Source organism: Dipodomys merriami, unplaced genomic scaffold (genome assembly GCF_024711535.1).
Source record: "Dipodomys merriami isolate MVZ:Mamm:240054 unplaced genomic scaffold, mDipMer1.0.p SCAF_8, whole genome shotgun sequence".
In the NCBI taxonomy this organism is placed as follows: domain Eukaryota; kingdom Metazoa; phylum Chordata; class Mammalia; order Rodentia; family Heteromyidae; genus Dipodomys; species Dipodomys merriami.
Window position 1 is genome coordinate 50934069 of NW_027206401.1, and position 26727 is coordinate 50960795.

At 42.2% G+C, this 26727-nt stretch overlaps 1 long non-coding RNA gene and 1 other non-coding gene across 3 annotated transcripts; both read left to right on the forward strand.

The window, feature by feature from the left end:
• The first annotated feature begins 24246 nt into the window (after positions 1-24246).
• On the forward strand, positions 24247-25330 carry LOC138819428 (uncharacterized). 2 transcript variants are annotated; one of them, XR_011369433.1, is made up of 4 exons: positions 24247-24347; positions 24778-24834; positions 24923-24988; positions 25183-25330. It is a non-coding gene; the product is annotated as an uncharacterized lncRNA (long non-coding RNA). The 2 variants fall into 2 exon arrangements; XR_011369432.1 differs by having other exon boundaries at positions 24271-24511.
• On the forward strand, positions 25031-25104 carry LOC138819592 (small nucleolar RNA SNORD50). Its single transcript, XR_011369510.1, has one exon. It is a non-coding gene; the product is annotated as a small nucleolar RNA SNORD50 (small nucleolar RNA).
• Positions 25331-26727: the final 1397 nt, after the last annotated feature.

The following is a 26727-nucleotide window of genomic DNA, read 5'->3' on the forward strand; positions in this document are numbered from 1 at the left end:
AAAAATGTAGGCCAATGGGATTGATGTAGAAAAAATAGATGCAAACTAGGAGATAGTCAACTCTCCATTAACCCAAACACTGAAATCATAAAAAAAAATAACCACTTAGACAGTCCAAAGATGGCGACGGGGCAGTAGGGAAACGCCACAGCTCTCCCCAACCAAAAAGAGAGTTCAAGTTCCAACACTTAATCTGCCCAAGAGACCAACAACAACAAAAAGACGAACACTCAGAGAAAAACAGGAGGTAGAAAATAACAAAAAAAAAAGAGAGAGAGGAAAAGAAGAATTTCAGAACAGAGAAGAGCAAAGACCCCCTTCCCCAACATTCATGGGCCGCGCACCGCAGCGCACCAGGCCGCGGCCAGCCGGCCCGGCAGGGACTGCCGGAGCCCCAGAGACACAGGGGGCCGCCTGCAGATCACCCGCACAGAAGCCACCTGAGGTACCCGTGTCAGACCCACTGATCGCGAAGACCCGGCGGGTGCGCCGGGGTCCCAGAGGCACAAGGGGCTGGCTGTCTGCAGATCACCTGCGCAGAAGCCACCTGAGGCACCGGTGTCAGACCCGCCGATCTCGACGACCCAGCAGGGGCTGCCGGGGTCCCAGAGGCACATGGGGTTGCCTGCAGATCACCCGCACAGAAGCCGCCTGAGCGTGGACACTGTGGACCCGACAGCTTTGACAGAGGCAGAGACAGAAAAGAATCACACAGAGCCACCACCGCCCAGCCCAGCCCGCAACCACCCCAACTGAACTTGGTTTGCAACAGCAACTGACGACCTACACCAGACAGAAACAACTAGCTACAGGGTGAGTACCTCACAGGGGACAGTGTATCCCTCAAGGGAGACCAGAGCTGGAGGGAATCCCCAGACCCTGACCCAGACTCCCAAACCCAACACCCGGACCACAGGACCCACTAAAACTGGGAAATGTTCGAGAGCTCCACCAGTCTGTGGAGCACACACCGCTGGCCAGGCTAGAGCAAGAGCGCCCCTGGCAGGGAGCTTAAATGCCCAAGCCAGGAACAGCGCCCCTGGGTCAAGACAACCAACAATAGAAGAAATTTGAACTGTGTACCCCAGACTGCATAACCTAGGTGGTATATACAGCAGCACAGGCCCAAGGAGCGTGCTCCAGGCCGGGGCCGGAACCAGGCCCAGGGAATCGGCGCCTGAACAACACAACCAACTCCTCCCAACTGAAGTCAAAAGCTGAGCATACGCCCCAGCAGAGGGGAGAAAAACAGGGAACTGCACCCCCTGGGAAGCACATCTGTGACAACAAAAGACTTGGAGGCTCAGGACAAGAGAAGCCCAAACCCAACCAAAACCCCACCCATACACTCTAGGCTGGGAATTGGGCAACACAGGCCACCAGCACCTGATAGTAAGCAGGAGCTCAGGCTGATAAGGCAGCTCAGCAGTAGCGTGATAGTCTTGGATGCATGAGGCCCTGGATCTGATTCCTCAGCATCACAAAAGCAAAAAGGGTCGGAAGTGGTGCTGTGTCTCAAATGGTAGGGTGCCAGCCTTGAGCTGAAGAGCTGAGGGACAGCACCTAATCCTAGAGTTCAAGCCCACAACCAGCCCAAAACAAACAAACAAAAACACATCAGGAGTCCATAGCAGACTCCAGCATCTGGGAGAGTGCATCCAGAGCATCTGATCTTGCCAAGAGCACCAGTAGGAGCAAACACGAGCAGTCTAGGCTGCTCAACCCTTCCAAAGGCGGGAATTGCCAACAATCTACACCAGAGAGCCAAGAATCCTAAGTAGGTCAGACCAGCAGGTGGAAGTAGGCTCCCAACAGAACCCAGATCAGGCAGAGACTCTCTCTACAATCTCTAGAATCAGCAACCAAGCAAAGACAGACACACCAAAACAAAATTGCAGATTAGTCTCCTGAACCCCCATGCGAAAATCACAGAGAAAAATTACAAGGTTTACCACCACCCAGGACAGCAAGCTCACCTCAAAAGCCAGCAGCCAAATGCTTGGTAAGAAATGTATGCATTATCCTGCCCATGTAATTGTAGCCCCTCTGTACAGTATGTTCTCAAATAAAATAAAATAATATTAAAAAAAAAAAAACCAGCAGCCACGCAAGGGAGAGCCCCAGTGGGAGCAAAGCAGGAATGGAAGACAAAAGCTATATCCAAGGGTTGCTGGAGGCAATGACTCAAGAAATAAAGTGAGAAATAGATCAGAAATCAAAAGAGCACAAGGATGAACTATCCAAAGAGATACAGGGTATCAAACAAGAGATGCATGCAAAAATAGAAGCTGCACAAACCTCAGTAAGAAGTTAGATAAATGCCAAATTAGAGGTAATGTATACTGATCTCACCTCTTAGTGAGGTGAGATCAGTACTTTGAGAACCAACATCGAATCCATAAAGGAATCCATTTCCTCCATGCAAACCACAATAGAAGCCACGGTCAACAGAGTGAATGAAATGGAAGGTAGAGTGTCAGATACAGAAGACAGAATACACCAACTGGACCAAAAAGTGACAGATATGGAAAAATCACTCAAATTAAACCAAAGGCAAATTCAAGAGCAAGCAGATAATACCAAGAAATTTAACCTTTGTATAATTGGAGTGGACGAAGGTGAGGAATTTCAGAGCAAGGGAATGCAACACCTAATCAACAAGATAATCGGTGAAAATTTTCCCCACCTCAAAAAAGAACATCTTACCTACATAACAGAAGCATATAGAACACCCAACAAGCAAGATCCCAGGAGAAACACTTCTAGACACATTATAGTAAAAATGATAGATCTGAATAATAAGGAAACAATCTTGCATGCAGCAAAAATGAAGAAGGAGCTATACTACAATGGGAAAAAAATTAGAATCATTGCAGATCTCTCCACACAAACAATGAATGCAAGAAAGGCCTGGGAAAGCACCATACGAGCCCTGAGAGCCAATAACTGCCAACCCAGACTGATATACCTGGCAAAGCTAGCATTCATATTCGATGGAGAACTGAAAATTTTTAATAGCAAAGAAAAACTAAATGAATACATAAACATTAAGCCAGCATTACAAAGAAATCTAAGAGTGGGGGACACAACCTGAAGAAAGCAACCAGGAACTGCGACCTCCAACCAGACAGGCATTAATCAAACTCTAACTGAGCAAGCACAGGAGGAAAGGAAAGAAGAAAAACTTAGGAAAACAGAATGACAGGGACAACAATGCATCTCTCTATACTTTCTCTTAATATTAATGGGCTTAATTTGCCAATTAAAAGAAAACGAACTGCAGACTGGATCAGAAAACAAGACCCATCCATCTGTTGCCTTCAGGAGACCCACCTCTCAGCCAAACATACAAACAAACTCAGAGTGAAGGGTTGGAAAAGGATCTACCAATCAAATGCCCCCAGTAAGAAGGCAGGTGTAGCTATCCTGATATCTGACAAAATAAACTTTACATTAAAATCAGTACAAAAAGACAAGGATGGACACTACATATTAATACAGGGAACAATCCAAGAGGAGGATATTACCATCATCAACTTATATGCCCCAAATATTGGTGCACCCAGATATGTTAAACAAACACTCTCAAACTTACAGAATAAAATAGATCCCAATACGATAATACTAGGAGACTTTAACACACCAGTCTCACCAAAGGACAGGTATACCAACCAGAGGATTGGCAAAGAAGCTACCGAATTAAGTGAGGCCATACTTCAAGCAGAATTAACTGACATCTACCAAGTATTTCACCCTAAAACAACACAGTACACATTCTTCTCAGCAGCTCATGGAACTTTCTCCAAAATAGACAATATCATAGTTCATGCAAGGGACTTAAGCAAATACAAAGGGATCGACATAATCCCCTGTATCCTATCTAACCACAGTGGAATCAAGCTAGTTCTCAATAACAAAGCATACTGCAGAAATTTCTCTAATACGTGGAAATTGAACAGCACACTCCTTAGCAATGCCTGGGTAACAGAAGAGATCGGAGAAGAAATAAAACATATCCTACAACTCAATGAAAATGAAAACATCTCACAAAGAAACTTGTGGGACACAGCATAAGCACTCCTGAGGAGCAAATTTATTGCCCTCAGTGCCCACATCAAGAGAATGGAGACAGACCAAGTAAATAATCTCATGTTGCAATTAAAACAGCTAGAAAAACAAGAAAAAATGGAACCTATAGTTACTAGACGAAGCCAGATAACCAAATTAAGATCAGAGATTTACCAATTAGAAAATCAGAAAATTATAGCCAAAATTAACCAAACAAAAAGCTGGTTCTTTGAAAAAATAAACAAAATTGATGGCGCGTTGGCAAGATTAATTAAAAAAGAAGAGAGGAAACCCATATTAACAGGATTAGGGATGCCACGGGAAAAATCACAACACCTACCCAAGATATCCAAACAATTCTAACGGACTACTTTCAAAAGTTATACTCTCTAAAGGAAGAAAATCTGGCAGAAATGGATGCATTTTTAGAGAAATACAAGTGGCCCAAACTGAGCAAAGAAGAAGTAAACCAATTAAATAAGCTAATATCCTACAACGAGATACAGGAAGCTATCAAAAGTCTTCCAACAAAAAAAAGCCCAGGACCAGATGGATTCACAGCAAAATTCTATAAGACCTTTAAAGAAGAACTAATACCCATACTCCTCAAGATCTTCAGACAAACAGAGAAGGAGTTAGCTATCCCAAATTCATTCTACGAAAGGAGAATTACAGGCCAATTTACTTGATGAACACAGAATCCAGAAACACATAAAAAAATCATACACTATGACCAGGTAGGCTTCATCCCAGAGATGCAGGGATGGTTTAACATACATAAGTCAATAAATGTAATACAACACATCAACAGAGCCAAGGTCAAGAATCACATGATTATCGCCACAGACACAGAAAAGGCCTTTGATCAAATTCAACATTCATTCATGCTAAAAGCTCTGGAGAAAATAGGAATAGAAGGAACATTTCTAAAAACAATAAAAGCCATTTATGACAGACCAATAGCCAATATTATACTTAATGGGGAAAAGCTACAACCAATTCTCCTAAAATCAGGAACAAGGCAAGGATGCCCACTGTCTCCACTCCTCTTCAATACAGTCCTGGAACCCTTAGCCAGGGCAATAATGCAAGAAAAAGACATTAAAGGGATCCTCATAGGGAAAGAAGAAGTTAAACTATCCCTTTTTGCAGACGACATGATACTATACCTTCACGATCCCACAAACTCCATCCCCAAACTCTTAGAAATCATAAATCACTTTGGCAAAGTAGCAGGATACAAAATAAACAATCAAAAATCAGTTGCCTTCCTGTACACTTACAATGTACAAGAAGAGAGGGAAATAAAGGGAGCAACCCCATTCACAATAACCTCCCAAAAAATAAAATATTTAGGAATTAACCTAACCAAAGATGTAAAAGAACTATTTAATGAAAACTATAAAAAGTTAAAGAAAGAAATTGCAGAAGACACTAGGAAATGGAAAGACCTCCCATGCTCTTGGATAGGCCGACTTAATATAGTAAAGATGGTAATACTTCCAAAACTAATATACAAATTCAATGCAATTCCTATTAAAATTCCAATGACGTAAATCTCTGAAATACAGAAAACAGTACAAAAAATCATATGGAACAACAAAAGACCTAGAATAGCCAAAACAATTCTAGGGGATAAAGACAATATGGGAGGGCTATCCATGCTGAACTTCAAACTCTACTACAGAGCTATAATAACAAAGATATCATGGTACTGGCATAAAAACAGACCCGAAGACCAATGGAACAGAATAGAAGATCCAGAAATAAATCCACAGGCCTACAGCCAGCTGATATTCGACAAAGGAGCCAAAGACATACAATGGAAGAAACACAGCCTCTTCAACCACGGGTGCTGGGAAAACTGGGCGGCCACATGCAGAAAACTAAAAGTGGACCCCAGCCTATCACCATGCACCAACATCAACTCAAAATGGATTAAACCTGAATCTCTGAAACTACTGCAGGACAGAGTAGGAGAGACACTTGAACTAATAGGCACAGGAAGAAACTTCCTGAACAGAGTCCCAGGGTCACAACAAATTGGAGAGAGACTCAACAAATGGGACCACCTTAAAATAAAAAGCTTCTGCACAGCTAAATCTATCGCAACCAAGCTAGAAAGACAACCAACTAACTGGGAAAAAATATTTACCAGCAATATATCAGACATGGGGTTAACATCCTGTATATACAGGGAACTCAAAAAACTAATCCCTCCCAAACCTAACAAACCAATTACTAAATGGGCAAGGGAACTAAAGAGGGACTTGTCAAATGAAGAAATAAAAATGGCAAAGAAACACATGAGGAAATGTTCATCATCCCTGGTGGTGAAGGAAATGCAAATATAGACAACCCTGGGATACCACCTTACCCCAGTCAGAATGTCCCACATCCACAAATCAGCCAACGACAAAGGCTGGAGGGGATGTGGAGAAAGAGGAACCCTATTACACTGCTGGTGGGAATGTACATTATACAACCACTTTGGAAAGCAGTCTGGAGGGTCCTTAGAAAGCTAAAGATTGATCTCCCTTATGACCCAGTCATACCACTTCTAGGCATCTACCCTGAACAACAGGAACCAATATACAAGGACACGTGCACCTCCATGTTTATTGCAGCACTGTTCACAATAGCTAGGATATGGAAACAACCCAGATGCCCCACCACAGATGAATGGATCCAAAAATTGTGGTATCTATACACAATGGAATATTATGCAGCCATTAGAAATGACAAAATAATGGCATTTGCAGGGAAATGGATGGAGCTAGAAGGAATCATGTTGAGCGAGTTAAGCCAAGAGCAAGAGACAAACGGTACATGGTCTCCCTGATAAGTGGATGCTAAATCCAAAATGTTAGGTGATATGACAAAACTAACGGGACTTAAGAAACAAAGAACTCCCACTCATCTGGTGGAACCACTACTAAATATCCCCATGCTGCTGATCACATGTATGGTGTATATGTGTACACCGTTATATGTTATACACTGTGATAGACAATTTGCTCCAGGAAAGTTAGAATGAACTTGTGACTTTAAATGAGCATCATTATTCCACTATACTGTGAAATTCGGGAAATTATGTAATCACTTAATCACAATCAAAAAAAAAAAAAGAACCTTGGGGAAGGTAGGGAGGGAAGGGATGGTAGGGGGAAAACAATAGAGGGGGTAACAATGCTCAATAGGAAGTGTACTCATTACCTTATTCATGTAACTGTAACCCTCTGTATAATATCTTTACAATAAAAAAAAATAACCACTTAGAATAGGTTTTCCCCTCCATACCAATAGGACTTACTCTCTTACTGACTTTGGATCTTGATTAATGTAATATTCACAGTCAAGAATTCTCTGGCCATCCCCCTGAAAATGTCAGCATCTATACACGTTTGCACACATTACATACACATCTATCCCAGGCCAGGCACTGGTGGCTCATACCTGTAATCCTAGCTACTCAGAAGACTGAGATCTGAGGATTGCAGTTCCAAGCCAGCCCAGGAAGGAAAGTCCGTGAAACTCTTATCTCCAATTAACCACCAGAAAACAGTAAGTGGTGCTGTGGCTCAAGTGGTAGAACACTAGCCTTGAGCTAAAGAGCTCAGGGACAGCGCCCAAGCCCAGAGTTCAAGCCCCATGACTGACAAAAAAGAAAAACAAAACATACATATACATATATCCCTTATTTCCTATCATCTGTCTCAACTTTCTTCATTTTTTCCTTCACTGTCATCAGAATCTAACATACCATTTATTTTGTGTATTGTGTTTAGTCTTACTAAGCTGTAAATGTAAATTCCTTGATTAGGATTTTTGTCTATTTCATCACTGATGTATCCCCAACACCTAGAACAGTGTAAGGCACTGTTATTATTTGGTGGTCCACACATATTTGTTAATGTTAAAATGCTTATAAGCCAATAGTAGAAATAGCTTATTAAAAATACTTAGAAACCTGGGGGCTAGGCTCAAGCAGAAGAGTACCTGTCTAGTGGAAAGTCCTGAGTTCAAATCCTAGTACTTCCAGAAAAGAGAGAGCAGGAGGAGGAGGTGGAGGAAGAAGAGAAGGAGGAGGAGGAAGAAGAAGAAGAGGAAGTGGATGAGGAAGAGGATTGTAAAGGCTTATATGCCCAATGAAAGTGGTAAGAAGAGAGGAAAATGATGGAGATGGCTCCACATTCACTGAGATCAGACCAGGAACATGAGGGAGGAAGGGAGACTTGACCCACCAGCCCCTCTCTGCCTCCCATTAGTCCCCCTGCCAGGCAATGGTGGCTCACCCCATAATCCTAGCTGAGATGCTGAGACATGAGGAGTGAGGTTCCAAGCCAGACTGGGCAGGAAAGGCCACAAGGCTCAAGTAGTAGATCACTAGACTTGAGCAAAAAACTCAGGGACAGAACCCAGGCCCTGAGTTCAAGCCCTAGGACTAGGACAAAAGATTAATAATAATAATAATAATTAATGTTACTATTAATAATAATCACTATTAGTATTAGTATTAGAGCCAGGTGCTGGTGTCTTACACCTATAATTCAAATGACTCAAGAAGCCAAGATGTGATAATGACAGTTTAAAACCCAGGCAGTATTTAATAGTATACAAGACTCTGTCTCCAACTGACAAAAAAGCTGGACCAGAAGCGTGGCTCAAGTTCTAGAGTGTTGGTCCTGATCAAAAAAACCTGAGTGGTAGTGGAAGGACCTGTGTTAAAGCACAAAATTATAATAACAACAATAACAATATTTAAACCAGAACACCCCCCTTTTTTTTGTTGGTCATGGGACTCTGGCCTTGGGCGCTGTCCCTCAGCTCTTCAGCTCAAGGCAAGTACTCTACTGCTTGAGCCACACTGCCATTTCTGGTTTTCTGGTGGTTTATTGGAGATAAGAGTCATGGACTTTCCTTCCTGGGCTGGCTTTGAACCGAGATCCTCAGATCTCAGCCTCCTGAGTAGCTAGGATTACAGGTGTAAGCCACCAGTGTCCAGCCCTCACTAAGACTCTTCTTTGACAAAACTTGAGTCAAGTTCCTCTAATTTGGCTGCTTGAGCAGGCCTAACCTTGATTCTGTTCTACCTTTCCTGAATCCAGTTAGTAGAATAATTCTATTGAGTTTATGGAAAACCTATAACACTTGCTATCTGATTTTATCTTCTAACTTTGGCCTGACTCAGCAATTATCAGGTCAAGTTAGCTAGAGACCATTGATCCTCCATGTTTCCTCTGAAAAAATTCTCCATTCACTGACCTATATTCTACAAAGTAAAATAGAAAGTCTTTTTTTTTCTATTTAGCATATCTTTTTATTGTGAACATACTGTACAGAGGGGTTACAATTACATGGGCAAGGTAATGAGTACCTTTCCTATCAAGCATTGTAGCCTCCTCCTTTGTTTACCCTTCACATCCCTTCCCAGCCTCCCCCCCGCCCCCCCCAATCCTTCCCCCCCCCCCACCAAAGTTGTAAAGTTTGTTTTCCACATGACAACTTTTACTTCTCATTGCTGCAACGGTTCCACCTGTATCCTTATTTAAATGACTTGTTTTTCCCCTTCCCCTCCACAAATTATACCAACATCAAATACAGTGAAAGCAGGGGTTATACTGTGGGGGAGGGACATACAAAGCAACAAGGAAATAATCTTATAAATGCATTAGAAACACATGCATGAAAGAAGAAAAACATTTAAATACATATCTTGGGGTTCATTTTCCTAACATCACATTATCTGACCTTTTCTGCTTGACTCATACATATACTAGATATTGCAAATAAGGGAAACCATGGGACCTATGTTTCTTTGGGCTTGGCTTACTTCACTTAATATATAAAATAGAAAGTCTTAATGTCAGATTGCTGATTCTGGCTACAGGAAAAGTCTACAGTCCCCTTAATCCCAGCAGCACAGGGATTTGCCTTGATAAAGAAAGCTGTTCTACCACTCCCCTTACCTTGGAAGGTAAAACTCTATCTTAGGAGAGTGTCTGGTGAAGATTGTGTTTCTCTGAGGCCTGAAAAAAAAGGAACAATAATGGCTCAAGGAGTCTTGGCACACCTTGCCACAGAATTTGGGGGCAAATCAGAGACAAGATGCTATTGAGGAGAGGGAAGTCGTCAGGCTCCATAGAGAAGTTTAAGCTACAGAGAACTATGCCTGACAGAAGTAGAGGCACTCAGCAGAGCAGTGGGCATGACAGACACTCTAGCTAGCCATCTACAGAGAAAAGCAGCTGTGGCTCAAAATGCCCAGCAGAGACACCATTGGAGCCAGTTGGGATGCTAAAATCTAGGTCACTGGAATTTTAAGAGGCCCCACTCTTCCTAGTTAGAAGTGGCTCCATCATCTAAGGCCAGGATGACAGCAATGAAGTTTTAGTCTGAGACTTTCCAAGTACTCAGGCTCCATAGGAGAACCCACCTGCTGACGCCCTCTGAATCATGTGATACCTACAGCCTCTTATACCCCACAGAGAGGCACGTGCACAAGTGTGCACGTGCACACACACACACACACCTGAAAGCTCATATTTTGTTTTATATGTTTGTCTTTGTTGCTGTTTTGATTTGATACAGGTAACTTTGTATTCTTCCTCTCATTTACTTTTTTTCGTGTGTATGTGTGTGCTGGTCTTGGGGCTTGAACTCAGGGCCTGGGAGCTTGTTTAGCCAAAGCTAGCTTTCTACCACTTGAGACATATTTCACTTCGAACTTTTTGTAGTTAATTGGAGATAAGAGTCTCATAAACTTCTCTTTCTGGGCTGGTACTGAACTACAACCTTCAGATCTCAACCTCATAAGTAGCTAGGATTACAGATGTGAGCCACTGATGCCCTGCTTCATTTACTTTACAGTTCTAGTTTTTCCTGTATTCCTTTTCTCTGCATTCATCATATTGAACCACAACACTTGCCTTTCAATTTTTTTTTTAATCAGTCATGAGGCCTGAACTCTGGGCCTGAGCGCTGTCCCTCAGCTCTTCAGCTCAAGGCTAGCACTCTACCACTTGATCAATATTTAATCATAAATCATATTTTCTTCCCTTTCCTATTACCTTCCCTATTGAGCATTGAAATGGAATATTTTAGTAGTAATGCACTCATACTCAGTCTAACAGGAAAATACACAAGTACCTAGCCACTACCCAGCCTTTCTTCTACCTATAATTAAAACTATTCTCTCACTTATATTTTCTGCTATCTCTATTCTTTCCTTGTTACCCACACTTAACTGATAACTAGATTTTACAAACATCATTTGATTTGTGTGTATGTGTATGTACGTGTGTGTGTACCTGGGTACTGTCCCTGAACTGTTTTGCACAAAGCTAGCACAGTTATCCAGAGGTCCACTTTCAGCATTTTTGGTGCTTAATCCGATATAAAAGTCTCATGGACTTCTTTTTTTATTTTTAAAATTTTTATTATCTTTAAGTAGTTGTACAAAGAAGTTCCCATTCTGCAAAACAGTTTATGAATACAAAGTGTCTGACAACATTGTCACCCATCACTCCTAACCCACCCGTTTTTTTTAATTGAGATTATGTGAATACATAAATTTCACATAGTTCACAGTATTGTGGAATAGTGATACTTAAAGTCACAAACACATTTTAACACAAGGCAAATTATCATTATCATGGTCTATAGTTTGTGAATTCTATGAGCTTTGACAATACAATTATTTCTTTCACATCAGGTGATGTTTACATTTCTTTCCTTTTGCTTAGTGTAGGCTGTTCCCTCTTTCCCTCTCAATTCTCCCTTCCCATCGCTGTCTTTGGGTTGCTTAGTTCATTTTCATCTCTGTCCAGGCAGCTGGTGGGCCCCTCTGTTGTAAGTTTTCTCATGGATTTTCTTGCCCCAAGTGATTTTGAACTGTGATCCTCAGATATTAACTCAGTGCTGTTTTATTTTATTGCTTGTTCTTTTGTTTGTTGTGTGTTTATCTGTTCAAATTTCTTTTCTTTTTATTTTTTTGGTCAGTCGTGGGGCTTGAACTCTAGGCGTGGGCACTGTCCCTGTGCTCTTCAGCTCAAGGAAAGTACCCTACCACTTGAGCCACAGTGCCACTTCTAGTTTTCTAGTGGTTTTTATTGGAGATAAGAGTCTCACGGAAGCCAGGCGCTGGTGGCTCACGCCTGTAATCCTAGCTACTCAGGAGGCTGAGATCTGAGGATCGCGGTTCAAAGCCAGCCCGGGCAGGAGAGACCATGAGACTCCTATCTCCAATAAACCACCAGAAAACCGGAAGTGGTGCTGTAGCTCAAGTGGTAGAGTGCTCGCCTTGAGCTGAAGAGCTGAGGGACAGCGCCCAGGCCCAGAGTTCAAGCCCCACGGCCGACAAAAAAAAAAAAAAAAAAAAAAGAGTCTCACGGACTTTCCTGCCCGGGCTGGCTTTGAACCACCATCCTCAGATCTCAGCCTCCTGAGTAGCTAGGATTACAGGCGTGAGCCACCGGCCCCCAGCTTTATCTGTTCAAATTTCTTCATTTCTCTTTCTCTCTCCTTCCCTCAACACAAAGGTAACTAAATATTTCTACTTATCTCACTCTAATTTCCTATTAACCTTTCTATTGTTTAGCTACCACTCCTACCTTTCCTATATGACCTCAGACCTTATATTATTCATAGTTATCCCCGTCTCCTTCCAATTACCACCCTGGCTAAGGTGTTTCTAGATCATGATGACGCATGCATACTTCTATAATCATCTAGATACTTAAGTATTAATGGTGACTGGTCTTCATTAGCAATTGCTGCAAACACAAGGTTGTGATTTATCAAGTGCAATCGTTTCTGCAGCTGAGCTTCCTCACCTTGAGGAGAAAAAGGTCTGAATACAGTGCTTTGAACATTGAATTGAATGTTTTAGTAGTATGCCACACATACTCAGTCTAATAAGAAAATACAGAATAACTCACTACCCAGTCTTAAGAAATCTCTGAGAGAGGACAAGGGAAGAGGTGACATTGTCCAAAAAGAAATGTGCTTTTTTCCTGACTTATGTAACTGTAACCCCTCTCTATACATAACCTTTGTAATAACAATAAAAAAATTAAAAGAGAAATCACCAGCTAAAAGGACATGAGGTTAAAACCTTCACCTAAAAACAAGTCCCCAGATATGTAAATCCCAGTGAAAAATTTAAAAATTCATGAATAAACAAGGCAATATGTTTCCTTCAAATGTTGGCAACTCTACAATAAAGGAGTTAAGTGATAGTAAAGAGATAAAATAATCAATAAAATTTGAAACAATTTCCAAAAAAATTACAAGAATTATCAATGAAATTAAAGAGATATTTAAGCAATATCTCTTCATCATAATGTGAGGTCGTAAGAAGACAGCTATATACCAAGGGCGGTAGATTATCTGGAAACTAACTTAACAGGATTTTGCTCAAACTGGATAGAGCAGAGACAGAGATGAAAGCCCAAGTCCTAGCTGAGTCACCTAGAGGCCTTGTAGAAATAAATGCATAATAATGCCCAAACTGACTAAGGTATCTTTTAATTACCTACCTCCTAATATCATCACATAACAGATTAGCATTTCAACATATGAATTTTGGAGAACACAAACATTTACTCCATAACATATATGAATATTAGTTTCTTCATGAATAGAAATGTACCTGCCAATATGCTTTGATAACATAAAGAAACTTTTGAAGATGCATAAGAAACTTAGAGGGAAGTAAGGCAGGAACTAGATAGATGGGGAACAGCATGGAAGAAAGACCTTGCACTTTACGATATCTGATTTTGTTGAAAGAGATAAACAAATATCTTTTAAAAATAAAAAGTATATTGGGCTGGGAATGTGGCTCAAGTGGTAAAGCAGTAGCCTTGAACAAAAGGGACAGTGCCCAGGCCCTGAGTTCAAGCCCCAGGACTGGCAAAAAAATAATTTTAAAAATTCCCTAAAAAAAAAAATATATATATATATATAGGTGCTGGGAAGGTGGCTTAGTGGTTGAGTGTTTGCCTTAAATGCATGAGGCCCAGGTTTGATTCCTCAGCACCACATAAGCAGAAAAAGCCACTAGTGGCACTGTGTCTCAAGTGGTAGAGCACTAGCCTTGAGCTAAAGAGCTGAGGGACAGTGCCCAGGCCCAGAGTTCAGGCCCCATGACCTGCAAAAAAAAAAAATAATTATATATATATATATATATATATATATATATATATATATATATATATAGCTTGCCCTCCCTCTCTCTTTGTAATCAAGACACTTGTTTATGATATTTAATAGGCTTCTAAAATATGGTATGTTAAAAAGAGAACCTTTGAGTTCCCCCTTCAAATCTGTTTCTTTCCCATTCTTCTCTGATTTAGTAACTACTACCACCCTCACCCTTGTTACTCAAGTTCAGATTCTAAGGCTTTTAAAAAAAAATTCTCTTAGTCACAAGAATTTCTGACCAAATATTGCTGTTTCTACTATCTTTGTAATTCCCAATATATTCATTGTTTGTCTGTTTGTCTGATTGTCTGGTTGCTTACTTAATAAAGCTCTGCCAAGTTTTCTTATCATCATGACTTGTACAGAAATTCGCCATCTTGGTCATGTGGTAGGTTTTCATGTGAGCCCCCACCAATTCTAGCAAGTGTTCAAAGGTCAATTTGTATGCTAATATGTCTCTTTACCAAAACAGTTTTAAAGGTTTTCTGGTAACCAAGACTTAACAGGCTCCACAGGTCAAATGAAAAAAATGGGCAGTTTTAAACTCAAAGCACAAAGAAGCAGGCTGGGAGCTGATGGCTCATGCCTGTAATCCTAGCTACTCAGGAGGCTGAGATCTGAGGATCTTGGTTCAAAGCCAGCCCAGGCAGTAAAGTCTGTGAGACTCTTTATCTCCAATTTTTGGTGGTTTCACCAGAAAACCAGAAGTGACACTGTGGCTCAAGTGGTATTGTGCTAACTTTGAGCTGAAGAGCTGAGGGACAGTGTGAAGGCCCAGAATTCAAGCCCCATGACTGACAAAAGAAAAAAAAATCACACACACATGCACACGCGTGCGCGTGCGCGCACGCACACACACACACACACACACACACACAAAGAAGCTTATCAGATTTGGGTTCATACAAATTTGTCTAATGTCTGTTTCTCAAGTGTGTAGGATGCCTTCAATGTAGAGCTGACAATGGTTTCAATCTTATATAGTATCCTAAAGTACAATATTCAGTTATTCTGTTGCTGTTTCAAAACTATCATCATGTCTACTGTTGAGTTTTGTCATTGCAGATTTTATCCTCTGCAGTATTTAATCAGACCCACAGTGGGATAAATAACTCTTATTTATTGGTCAAACTAAACTTTTATTCTTAACCAACACTACCACCACTACCAACCACAACAAAAATAACCATGTCTCCATTTACTAGAATTCATTTCAATAAATAGTATTTTATCTATTACTTTGGCTTTTTCTGTTTATGTAGTCCTGAGGAACCAAACCCAGGGTTTTATGCAGGCTAGGCAAACACTCTACCACTAAACCACATTCTCAGCCCCTAAATAGTAGCTTGAATGCCTAGAGGAGTTATGCCTTTCGGTTCTCATCTAAGGGTAATAAAAAAAATTTAAACAAAAACAAAAAAAAACCCCACAACACCTTACTAGAGCTTTCTAATTTGGAGATGTGTAAATGTATTATAAGGAGGAAATCTAGTAAGAGATAATGAGTTACAGGATAAAGAGTTAAACAGTTACAGGAACAGAAAAATGGATAAAGGGATAGGGGTGAAAGATTAATCAAACCATCTAGTAGCTGGTTCCCCCTAAAGCTAACCTTAATGGTATTCTCACACTTAAAGTAATAGGACTGCCGGAGGCAGGTGGCTCACACTTGTAAGCTTAGTTATCAGGAGACTAAGATCTGAGGATCACATTTAGATGCCAGTCAGGACAGAAAAAGCCCTGTGAGACTGTGGCCTAAAGTGATAGCTATCCTTGTACAAAAAAGCTCAAAGACAGCACCTAGGCCCTGAGTTCAAGACCCATAACTGACCAAAAACAACAAAAAAAGTAATAGGACACAGGATTTATCATTAAAGAAAATGATTAGAAATCTTAGTATAAATAAGTATAGATAAAAAAAACTACAGTTATAGAAACAAAATTATTTTATTTCATGACTTTCTAGAGTGACGTTATAGAAAAGAATATATTAAAAAGATAAAAAAAGAAAACAAGATCCCACCTCCTGTAGCTCCTTCAGCTATGGAATCATAATTGATGAGGTCAGCAACCTCATAATGTAATCACCCCTTAATAGGGCCATCAGCTGAAAACCAAGCCTTCAACACATAAACCTTGGGGTGATTTCATAGTGAACTCATAACAATGATCCTTCTACCTCATCTTTCTAGAATGCTCAGATTATAGGCAAGTGACACCACGGCTGGCCCACACCTGTAGTTCTGACAGCCTTCACCAATCCCAGTTGAAGAGCCTGTATCATCACATGTTCTATGAAGTTTGAAGCCCATTATTGAAGGTTCCTAAAGTGAACCCTTTGGGGGTAATCTTGATTAAAGGAAACAAAAGAATAGCCAGGTGTGATACATACTGTCTTCCATATCAAAAGAAGTCCACCAACAATTGATCTTCTTGTCTGGTGCTACTTTTTTTGTTGTTGTTGGTTGTGGGGCTTGAACTCTGGGCCCGGGTGCTATCCCTCAGCTCTTCAGCTCAAGGAAAGTGCTCTATCAACTGAGCCACAGCTCCACTTCCAGTTTTCTGAGTGGTTTACTGGAGATAAAAGTCTCATAGACTTTCCTGCCAGGCTGGCTTTGAACCTCAGCTTTGAACCTCAGCCTCCTGAGTAGCTAGGATTTCAGGCGTGAGCCAGTGGCACCCGGCTCTGGTGGTACTTTCAAAAACAGCAGTTTTTTTTGTGTGTGCCAGTTCTGGGGTTTGAACTCAGGACCTGAGCTTTTACACACTCTAACACTTGAGCCACAGCTCCACCTCTGGCTTTTTGGTAATTAATTGGAAATAAGAGTCTGCCCAGGCTAGCTTTGAACCATGATCTGCTCAGGTCCAATCTCCTGAGTAGCTAGGATTATAGGCACCAGCACCCAGCAAGAATTACAATTTTTGATTGACTTTATTGAGGCAATTCCTTTGATTATGGGCCAAGATTGCGCCAAAGAACTGTACGACGTGTTGAGTGAGTCCTTAGCTCTTATCAGGATTGATAGAGGGGCCAGGCTATCTTCATCATAGTGTCTACAACCTTATATAGGACTTTGTCAAATTTCTTCTTAGGCTAACATGGAGAATATTGTATTAGTCAGCTTTCTATTGGGAAAAGATACCTTAGAAATCTATCAGCTTCTAGGAGACAAGGTTTATTTTGGTTTACAGCCTCACAGGAACTTGGTAATATTATTTTGGGAGTCTATGTGAGGCAAAATATCATGGCAGAGAGGGCATGGACAAGGGGCTACCTCATGGCAGGTGGGAAGCAAAAACAGAGGATGGCCTGGAGTTTCAATATCCCTTTAAGAACCTATCGCTGGGCGCTGGTGGCTCACGCCTGTAATCCTAGCTACTCAGGAAGCTGAGATCTGAGGATCGCGGTTCAAAGCCATCCCAGGCAGGAGAGACCATGAGACTCCTATCTCCAATAAATCACCAGAAAACCGGAAGTGGCGCTGTAGCTCAAGTGGTAGAGCATTAAGAACCTATCGCCAGTGAACTAACTTCCTTCTACTAGACTTCATTTTTTTAAAAAAATCCACCAACTTCCAATAGTCCCATCATTTGGAGACCAAGCTTTGAGCACATGGCATTTTGGGAACATTTCAGTTCCAAACTCTAACAGCTATCATCAATACAGTGAATGAAATATGCCTGGAGTGACTAGGCTTGTTACAGATCTAACCTACTTAACTAGAATCACTTTGCACAGCAATTGGTATGTTCCCATGGTAGAGTGGTAAGTAGAGTGCTGGTCATCCCACGTAAACACAATCTGTCCTATTTTTATCCATAAAGAAATGAAGAAGAACCAGGTGCCTGTGGATCATACATATAATCCTAGCTACTTGGGAAGCTGAGATCTCAAGTTCAAGATTCAAACTGATTCTCAGATCTCAGCTTCTGAGTAGCTTGGATTACACACATGAGCCACCAATACCAAGATATTCCTGTTACTTACCTAACATTTCAGAACATTCCATCAAATTGACCTATTTCTGCTGAAATGTAAGAAATCACATTTCATAATATTTTCCTTAATGTGGTCTCTTTCATGGGCTTTTCTACCTCCACTGAGCTCTCAAGTTTGGAGTATTCCAGGCCTGTACCCTTGGCTTTCTCTTCTTTCTCTACTTATATTCTTTCCCTACTGATCTCGCTCATGTCATGCTCTAAATTCCTAACTATGCCAATAATACTGACCTCTTCTCTCACTTCAGACTGTCTCTGTAGAGTTTCCACATATGTAAGACATTTTCCCTAAATCTCTTTACTATTTTTTGGAATATTTATAGTTTTCAGTTGTCTGCTTTGACATTAAATCTAGTGCTTATTGAACAGGTCAGACACTGGGGGGAAAAGATCATGAACTACAAGATTCTTTTAAATTTTGGCTATGTTTGTATTTTTGAATAAATTAATTATGCTTCTAATCTAATATTTAACTTGGCACACATACTTCTACCATGACTTAAAAGCTGTAATAAATGCATTTTTGTCTTATACAGTTCCTTATATTATGGGTACTATGTTTTCCAAGGTTGTCTACCTGTAAGGTGTCTGCACACACTATGGCACTAACTCTAAGCCTCTGCTATTGGCACTTTTTTCTTTTATCTCCACGGGATAATTGAGGGAAAGTTCAGTCATCTTCCCTAAATTAGCATTTAAATAAGTCATTATGTAACTGACTTTTCTCTTGGGCTTCAGTTCCACATTTCTGATGGCGCACATCAGATGGACAAATGTAACCAAATGTTCAATCCAAAATTTAGTATAACCAAAATCAACTTTCTTGTTCCCAAGCAGGTATCTCCTAATTGCTCTCTTTCTGTCCAGTTTTTGTTCCCTTAGCTTCCCAGGCTCTGTTCTACTTCCTCTCTTCCTCCACAGTTTCTTCCTTCAATACAAAAATATCATGTCCTGGTGACATTATTGTGGTTTGGTGATCAGACAGACTTGAAAACCTTAGTTAATGAAAATGTCTCTTTTCTTTTTTTCATGATGTCTTTGTGTGTGTGCACCCCCGGGCTTGCATGCTCTCTCACGTACACATGTGCCAGTCCAGGGGCTTGAACTCTGGGCCTGGGCGCTGTCCCTCAGCTCTTCAGCTCAAGGCGAGCGCTCTACCACTTGAGCTACAGCGCCACTTCCGGTTTTCTGGTGGTTTATTGGAGATAGGAGTCTCATGGTCTCTCCTGCCCGGGCTGGCTTTGAATCGCGATCCTCAGATCTCAGCCTCCTGAGTAGCTAGGATTACAGGCGTGAGCCACCAGCGCCCGGCTAGTTTGGCTTTCTTATTCATGGCTAGAGTTCACTTGATCAAGTTTAACTGCTAACTGGAGAGAATTTTCTACCTATGGCTGGACTATAACTATAATCATCCTCCAAGTCTGAGCCTCCTGAGTAACTGGAATTACAGACATGAGCCACCAGTACCCAAATCTCTCATTTCTAATATGTTTAGATTTTAAATGTCTCACCAATGACCATGTATTAAAGGCTTGGCTCTCAGCTTGCTAATAATGAAAGATGGTGGAAATTTCAAGTGAAGGGGTCTAATAGTCTTTGGTTTGGGAGGTATGCCCTTGAAGGGGATTATAGAATCCTGTTCACTTCCTAATTTTCTTTTTCACTTCTTGGCCATGAGAGGAATAAGATTTTGTTGCTTCTGGAATTTGTTTTGTTGTTTTATGTTTGGCAGTTCTGGGCTTTAAACTCAGGGGTTGAGCTTTTAAGTCTGACACTTTACCATTTCAATTGGGCCTCCGGCCCTACATTTTTTTTTTTAATTTAATTTTATTTTATTTGTGAACATACTGTACAGAGGGGTTACAATTACATGGGCAGGATAATGCGTACATTTCTTACCAAGCATTGCAACCTCCTCCTTTGTTTACCCTTCACATCCCTTCCCAGCCTCCCCCCTCCCCCCCAATCCCAATCCTTCTCCTTCCCCCCCCCTTCCCCCCCTCCACTGACGTTGTAAAGCTCGTTTTGGACATGACAACTTGTACTTCTCATTGTTGCAACAGGTCCACCTGTATCCTTAAACGACTTGTTTTTCCCCATCTCCTCCACAAGTTATACTGACATCAAATATAGTGAAAGCAGGGGTTATACTGTGGGGGAGGGACATACAAAGCAACAAAGAATGTGTTAGAAACACATGCATGAAAGAAAAAAACATTAAAATACATTAAAATAAGGGTTCATTTTCCTAACATGACTTTATCTGACCTTTTCCGCTTGACTCATACATATACTAGATATTGCAAATAAGGGAAACCATGGGACCTATGTTTTTTTGGGCCTGGCTTACTTCACTTAATATAATTTTTTCCAAGTTTTTGGTTAAAGATGTAGTCTAGCAAAGTTTTCTGCCTGTGCTGGTCTCAAACCACTATCCTCAATCTCAGTCTTCTGAGTAGTTTGGGATTACAGGCATTAGTCACTAGTGTCTGACTAATTTAATTCAACTATTGCCATATTTAGATATTAAAACGTTGACATCAAAATGTGTCCAAACTAGACATGGTATCATATGCTATAATCCTAGCATTTGCAAACTTGAAGCACAAGGATTGCCATTTTAAGGCCTACTGGGCTATCAGTGAATTTGAGGGCAGCCCAGACTATACAAAGAGCTTATCTCAAAAAAGAAAAGGGGAAGGAGGATAAAGAAAAGACAAGCTGGGGCTGGGAAGGTGGCCCAGTTGTAGAGTGCTTGCCTTGCATGCATGAGGCCCTGGGTTCGATTCCTCAGCACCACATAAGCAAAAAGCCGGAAGTGGCGCTGTGGCTCAAGTGGTAGAGCGCTAGCCTTGAGCTGAAGAGCTGAGGGACAGCGCCCAGGCCCAGAGTTCAGGCCCCACGACCGGACCAAAAAAAAAAAAAAATTTAAAAAAAAATTTTAAAAAAAATTAAAAAAAATAAAAGATAGTCACAAAAGAAGGGACGAGTTAGGAGCGATGGGTGACAATGTTGTCATACACCTTGCATTCACATACTGTTTTGTAGAATGGGAACTTCTTTGTATAAGTACTTAAAAGATTTAAAAAAAAAAAAAAAAGAAAGAAAAAAAATAAAAGTCACAAAACGTAACCTTTAGTGCAAGTGAAAGTGAGAACAACTAACAAAATCTTTCATAAACTTAAATAAACTTTTTTTTTTTTGGTCAGTTGTGGTGCTTGAAACGCTGGGCCTGGGCGCTGTCCCTCAGCTCTTCAGCTCAAGGTGAGTGTTCTACCACTCGAGCCACAGCACCACTTTCCATTTTCTGGTGGCTAATTGGAGATGAGTGTGGTGGACTTCCCTGTCCCAGTTGGCTGTGAAGCACAATCCTCAGATCTCAGCCTCCTGTGTAGCTAAGATTACAGGTGTGAGGCACCGGCGCCCAGCTTACACTTTTTGTTTTTCTGGTCAGTTATGGGGCTTGATCGCTAGGCCTGGGCGATATCACTCAACTCTTCAGCTCAAGGCTAGTGCTCTTTCACTTGAGCCACATCACCACTTCCGGTTTTCTGAGCGTTTATTGGAGATAAGAGTCTCATGGACTTTTGCTGCACGGGCTGGCTTTGAACCATGATCCTCAGATCTCAGCCTCCTGAGTAACTAGGATTACAGGTGTGAGCCACCAGCATTGGTAAACTTAACTTTTGACTTGCTTCTACAAACTGATTTTACAGATCAAAAGATCACCGATGGCTGGGAATGTGGCTTAGTGGTAGAGTGCTTGCCTAACATGCATCAAGCCCTGGGTTCAATTCCTCAGTACCACATATACAGCCACATATACCACATAGACAGCCAGGCACTGGTGGCTCATACCTGTAATCTTAGCTACTCAGGAGGCTGAGATCTGAGGATCGAGGTTCAAAGCCAACCCAGGTAGGGAAGTCACTGAGACTCTTATCTCCAATTAACCACCAGAAAACCGGAAGCAGTGCTGTGGTTCAAGCTGTGGCAGAGCGCTAGCCTTCAGCTGAAAGCTGAGGGACAGCGCCCGGGACCAGAGTTCAAGCCCCAATGACCAAACAAAAACAAACAAAAAGGGCTGGGAAGGTGGCTCAGTGGTAGAGCGCTTGCCTTGCACGCATGAGGCCCTGGGTTCGATTCCTCAGCACCACATAAGCAAAAAGAAAAAAGCCGGAAGTGGTGCTGTGGCTCAAGTGGTAGAGTGCTAGCCTTGAGCTGAAGAGCTGAGGGACAGCACCCAAGGCCCAGAGTTCAGGCCCCACGACCGGACCCAAAAAAAATAAAAAAATAAAAAAAAACAAACTAACTAACAAACAAAAAGCCAGAACTGGCACTGTGGCTCCTGGTAGTGTGCTAGCCTTGAGCAAAAGAAGCTCAGAGTCAATGCCCAGGCCCTGAGTTCAAGCCCCAGGACTGGGGGTGGAGGGGGGGAAACGGGGAGAGTTAATTGATACACATATATTTCACGGTACAGTTTGATATGTAGTAGTGGAATTAATAATTGAATACTATGTAGGCTATAAAAAGAACAAGGTCATCTATGTACTGATAAGATGGCTATATTTGCCAGAGGGGAAAATAAGCCAGAATATACACACATTCCACCAATATGTAAAATAGGTACAGCAGATATATTTTTATATGAAAAGATATTAACAAATATCCTATAATTGTTAATAACTTTTGATAGTGGTTACTGACTGATAATAGAACTGGAGAGAAAATTCACGGGGATGCAGAAAAATCTTCCTTATTTTGCTTTTTTATATTTTCGGACTGTTTTACTTATTTTTTTTAACATTATGAGCAATAGGCAAATTAAGTAGTGTACCTTGCTAACAATAGGAAAAAGCGATAAAACGCTAACCAATTAAACAGCACTTCGGTTTTTGGTGGGGAAAATTTCGTTTTTCATCATAACCTCGCTATCTGGAATTTGATCTTCATTCTGATTCCAAAGCCATTTGAGACTATTACTGAACCAGTGATTACTGACAAACTACCCCCACGGTGCTAAGCCAGAGACATAAACAGCAGTGCACAAGCCCAGATGTGTTTTTTACACACACTTCACGGAGGAAACAGAACATAAGCGCACGCGTAAAACAATTCCAATGAGTAAGTGTGCAACACACCGATTCCCTCACACGTGCTAACACCTGAAAGCATTACTGCTTCTGAATTGTTCAGTCTGTCCTCTGGAGGGACGTGTTCGGGGCTACGTCTCAAATGACCCCTTTATCCAACTCAGTACGGGGAAACTGAAAACCGTCAGAGCTGTCAGCCGAGCGACCCCGGGCCAGGTCCGGAACGGCCTCGGTGAACGGGGAGGGAAGGGTGGGCGTCCGGCTCGCGGTCTCCGCGGAGGGCGCCCGCTCCGGCGCCGGGGTCGCGGGCTGCGCCGCAGGGCGGCCCTCGGGACCACAAGCGCGCCGTCCGCAGCTTTCTCAGCCCGGCCGTTCGGCTCGCCGGCCTCCCTTTTCGAGCTGGTGGCGGCCAGCGCCAGCCGGCTGATCCAGCGGCCGCCGGCGTGCCAAGCCCCGCAGGGCGCCACCTAGCCGGCGCACCTTCTCTCTCCACCGGCCCGACACGAAGGCCGCCCAGCGCTGGATACTCAAGTCTACTCCCGGCGCCCTAGAGGACTTGGCTCACAGGACAGCAGCAGTACGGCCTCGCCTCCGAAGGCGACTGTTGGTTTGAATTCTGGCGCCACTCCCGCGCCACGTAGGGCCCAGAAGCCCGCCAGACTCGGAAGCCACGGAGGGCCGGCGAGCGCGTGCCTGAGAATGGAGGGGCGGGCCAGCGGCGCGCGCGCGCCACGCCCCGGAACGTCCGCAAAGAAAAGACCCACCGCGCGCGCTCCCGTTGGAACGTCCCATGAGATAGCTCCTCCCTCTCTTCTTCACGCGTCCAATAGGAAGAGAGGGGGTGGGGCGGCCTCGGTCTGATTCGGAAGAGGCTATAAAGGGAGCTGCAGGGGGCGTCCCTCCTCCTTTTACTTCGGACTTCGAGCTGCGGCGCTTCGGTTTTTGCTACTGGTGAAGCCGGGATTCAAGCGCAAGATGCGGGTACGCGACGTAGTTGAGGCCTTCCACCCTTGGGAGCGACCTTGGAGAGGTCAGCCCAGAGTAATAACTGTGAGAACCTTGTGTGTGGGGACCGAAGATGGACAGCCTTTCACATAGAGCTGGAGTCGAAAGTGGCGACCGGCCTGGAGCTCACGCACAAGGAGGTAGGCCTCGGGCGCCATGATGGATTGTGGCCGTCGGCTGCCCCCCCACGCTTCAACTAGAGATTGGGTTGGAAGGTCAGTTTATGAGCAAGACAGGCCGACGTGGCAAGCGTCGTTTTCCTATCTTATTTCAGAATGAGGCAGCCGACATTAAGGGGCTGCTTTGTTCCTCCGAAAACTTTTGGTTTTGAGAATGGGAGGGGCCTGGTGCTGAAAAGCCACGTGACATTGTGACTGATCCCAATTGTTCATTTCCCTCCGTGCAGGAACAATGGCGCTGTGTTTCAGTGATTTATCGCATCCGTTACGAAAGGAAATTCAAGGTAAGAGCTGTTGAAATCCTAGTGTTTGAAATGAAGTAATCTATATATACATGAGGAAATCTTTGTTCATTTGTTTTTCTTTCTACAGTGAGGGTGCCCATACACTGAGGCAGTTGCTCAATTGCTCCTGAGTTCCTGAGATACAAAAACACCTGTAAGTGGAAACTACTTAACAATTACCAGATACTGTGTCTTTGGTCTATAATGATGATGCTATCCCGAACCTGAATTCCTGTTGAAAAAAAAAACTACGGATCTGGCTTCTGAGATAGACCATTGTGAATTTATTTTTAAATGAGATGTTTTTACTACTGATAATTTTGTAATTCTTTTCTCTTTATTTTCTAGGGGCAATAGCAGGATTCTAGAAAGAAAAGTTGGTAAAGATATCCAGACAAGACAAATGTGGGAAGAAAATTTAAAATTTTGAAAAATACAAGTATTAAGTCTCTGCGTTTGTAATACATAATTATGATTAAACTTAATTTTGTGCCAACTTGGAAGAATCTAGTAATTTCGTAGATTCCATGCAATACTCAGTTAAGAAGGGCACTGAAATGAAGCTACATCACCTGTTAAACAGGGAGATAGGAGAAAGGTGTCTATGGTTGAGCATTATTCCATTTGACATAACTAGAAATCAGCAAGGTTCATTATGCTGTCTTAGCCATAACACAGCAGTAACCCTGGTACCTTTTGATCAGATCTACATAGGGATTAATTGATATCTTGCTAATTGAAAGTGTGTAACACCAGTGGCAATGCTGATTTTTATGTTTGTACAGTTCTAAGACTTGGGTGGGTTTGTATTGTGCTAACTGTTCAAGCTTCTGTACAATTATTTCTTCAGCTTTATTTCTACTTGTTCAAGTTAATTTTTTTTTTATTGGTTGTGGGACCTGGCACTGTCCATTTTGAATTTGGTTTTTCCCTACTTGAGAAATACGTTCATTGGGTTGGTTTTTTTTTTTTTGGTCAGTTGTGGGCCTGAACTTGGCCTGGGCAATGTCTCTCAGCTCTTCAGCTCAAGTCTAGCGCTGTACCACTTGAGCCCCGAATTCAGCTTTTTTCTGCTTATGTGGTGCTGAGGAATCAAACCCAGGGCTTCATGAGTGCAAGGCAAGTACTCTACCACTGAGCCACCTTCCTGCAAAGATTGATCGAAGGGCTTCAGTCCTTACTAGTACCTTACAACGTTCTTTTATTATACACTTGGCGCATTACTGCTTTTGCTCCATCTTGTGGAGTTTGAATTTGTCTCATGTCCATATTTGTGTTCCAATGACATGCTAAATTATTTTTTGGGGGGAGTCCGGTCGTGGGGCCTGAACTCTGGGCCTGGGCACTATCCCTCAGCTCAAGGCTAGCACTGCCACTTGAGCCACAGCGCCACTTACAGCTTTTTTCTTTTGGCATATTTAGTGCTGAGGAATCCAACCCAGGGCCTCATGCATGCAAGGCAAGCGCTCTACCACTGAGCCACCTGTATAGCCCCGACATGCTAAATTCTTAGTGCCACCACATAGTAGCTGTTTTAGGGACCTTATTAGAGAATCAAATTCTTGGGATTTCATAATAACATCTTTAAGGGAAATTAAGGAAAGTGACTCAGCATGTATTATAATGACATTTATGGGATGATGATTCATTGTAGATAATTGATAAACCAGTTACCTAAGCCAAAAATGGGTTTGAGGGAGCTAGGCATATAGGTGAATGGCTTCCCAAGTCTATGCAGATGCAGTATCTTGACCCTACAAATAGAAATTTTGAGGCTGGGAATAACAGTTCAAGGGCATCTACAATAATTAGTAACTTCACTTAGGAAGTGAGGACTAAGCTAGAATCGGGCCAGACAGGTATAACATCTAAATGCTTATATCACGCATACGA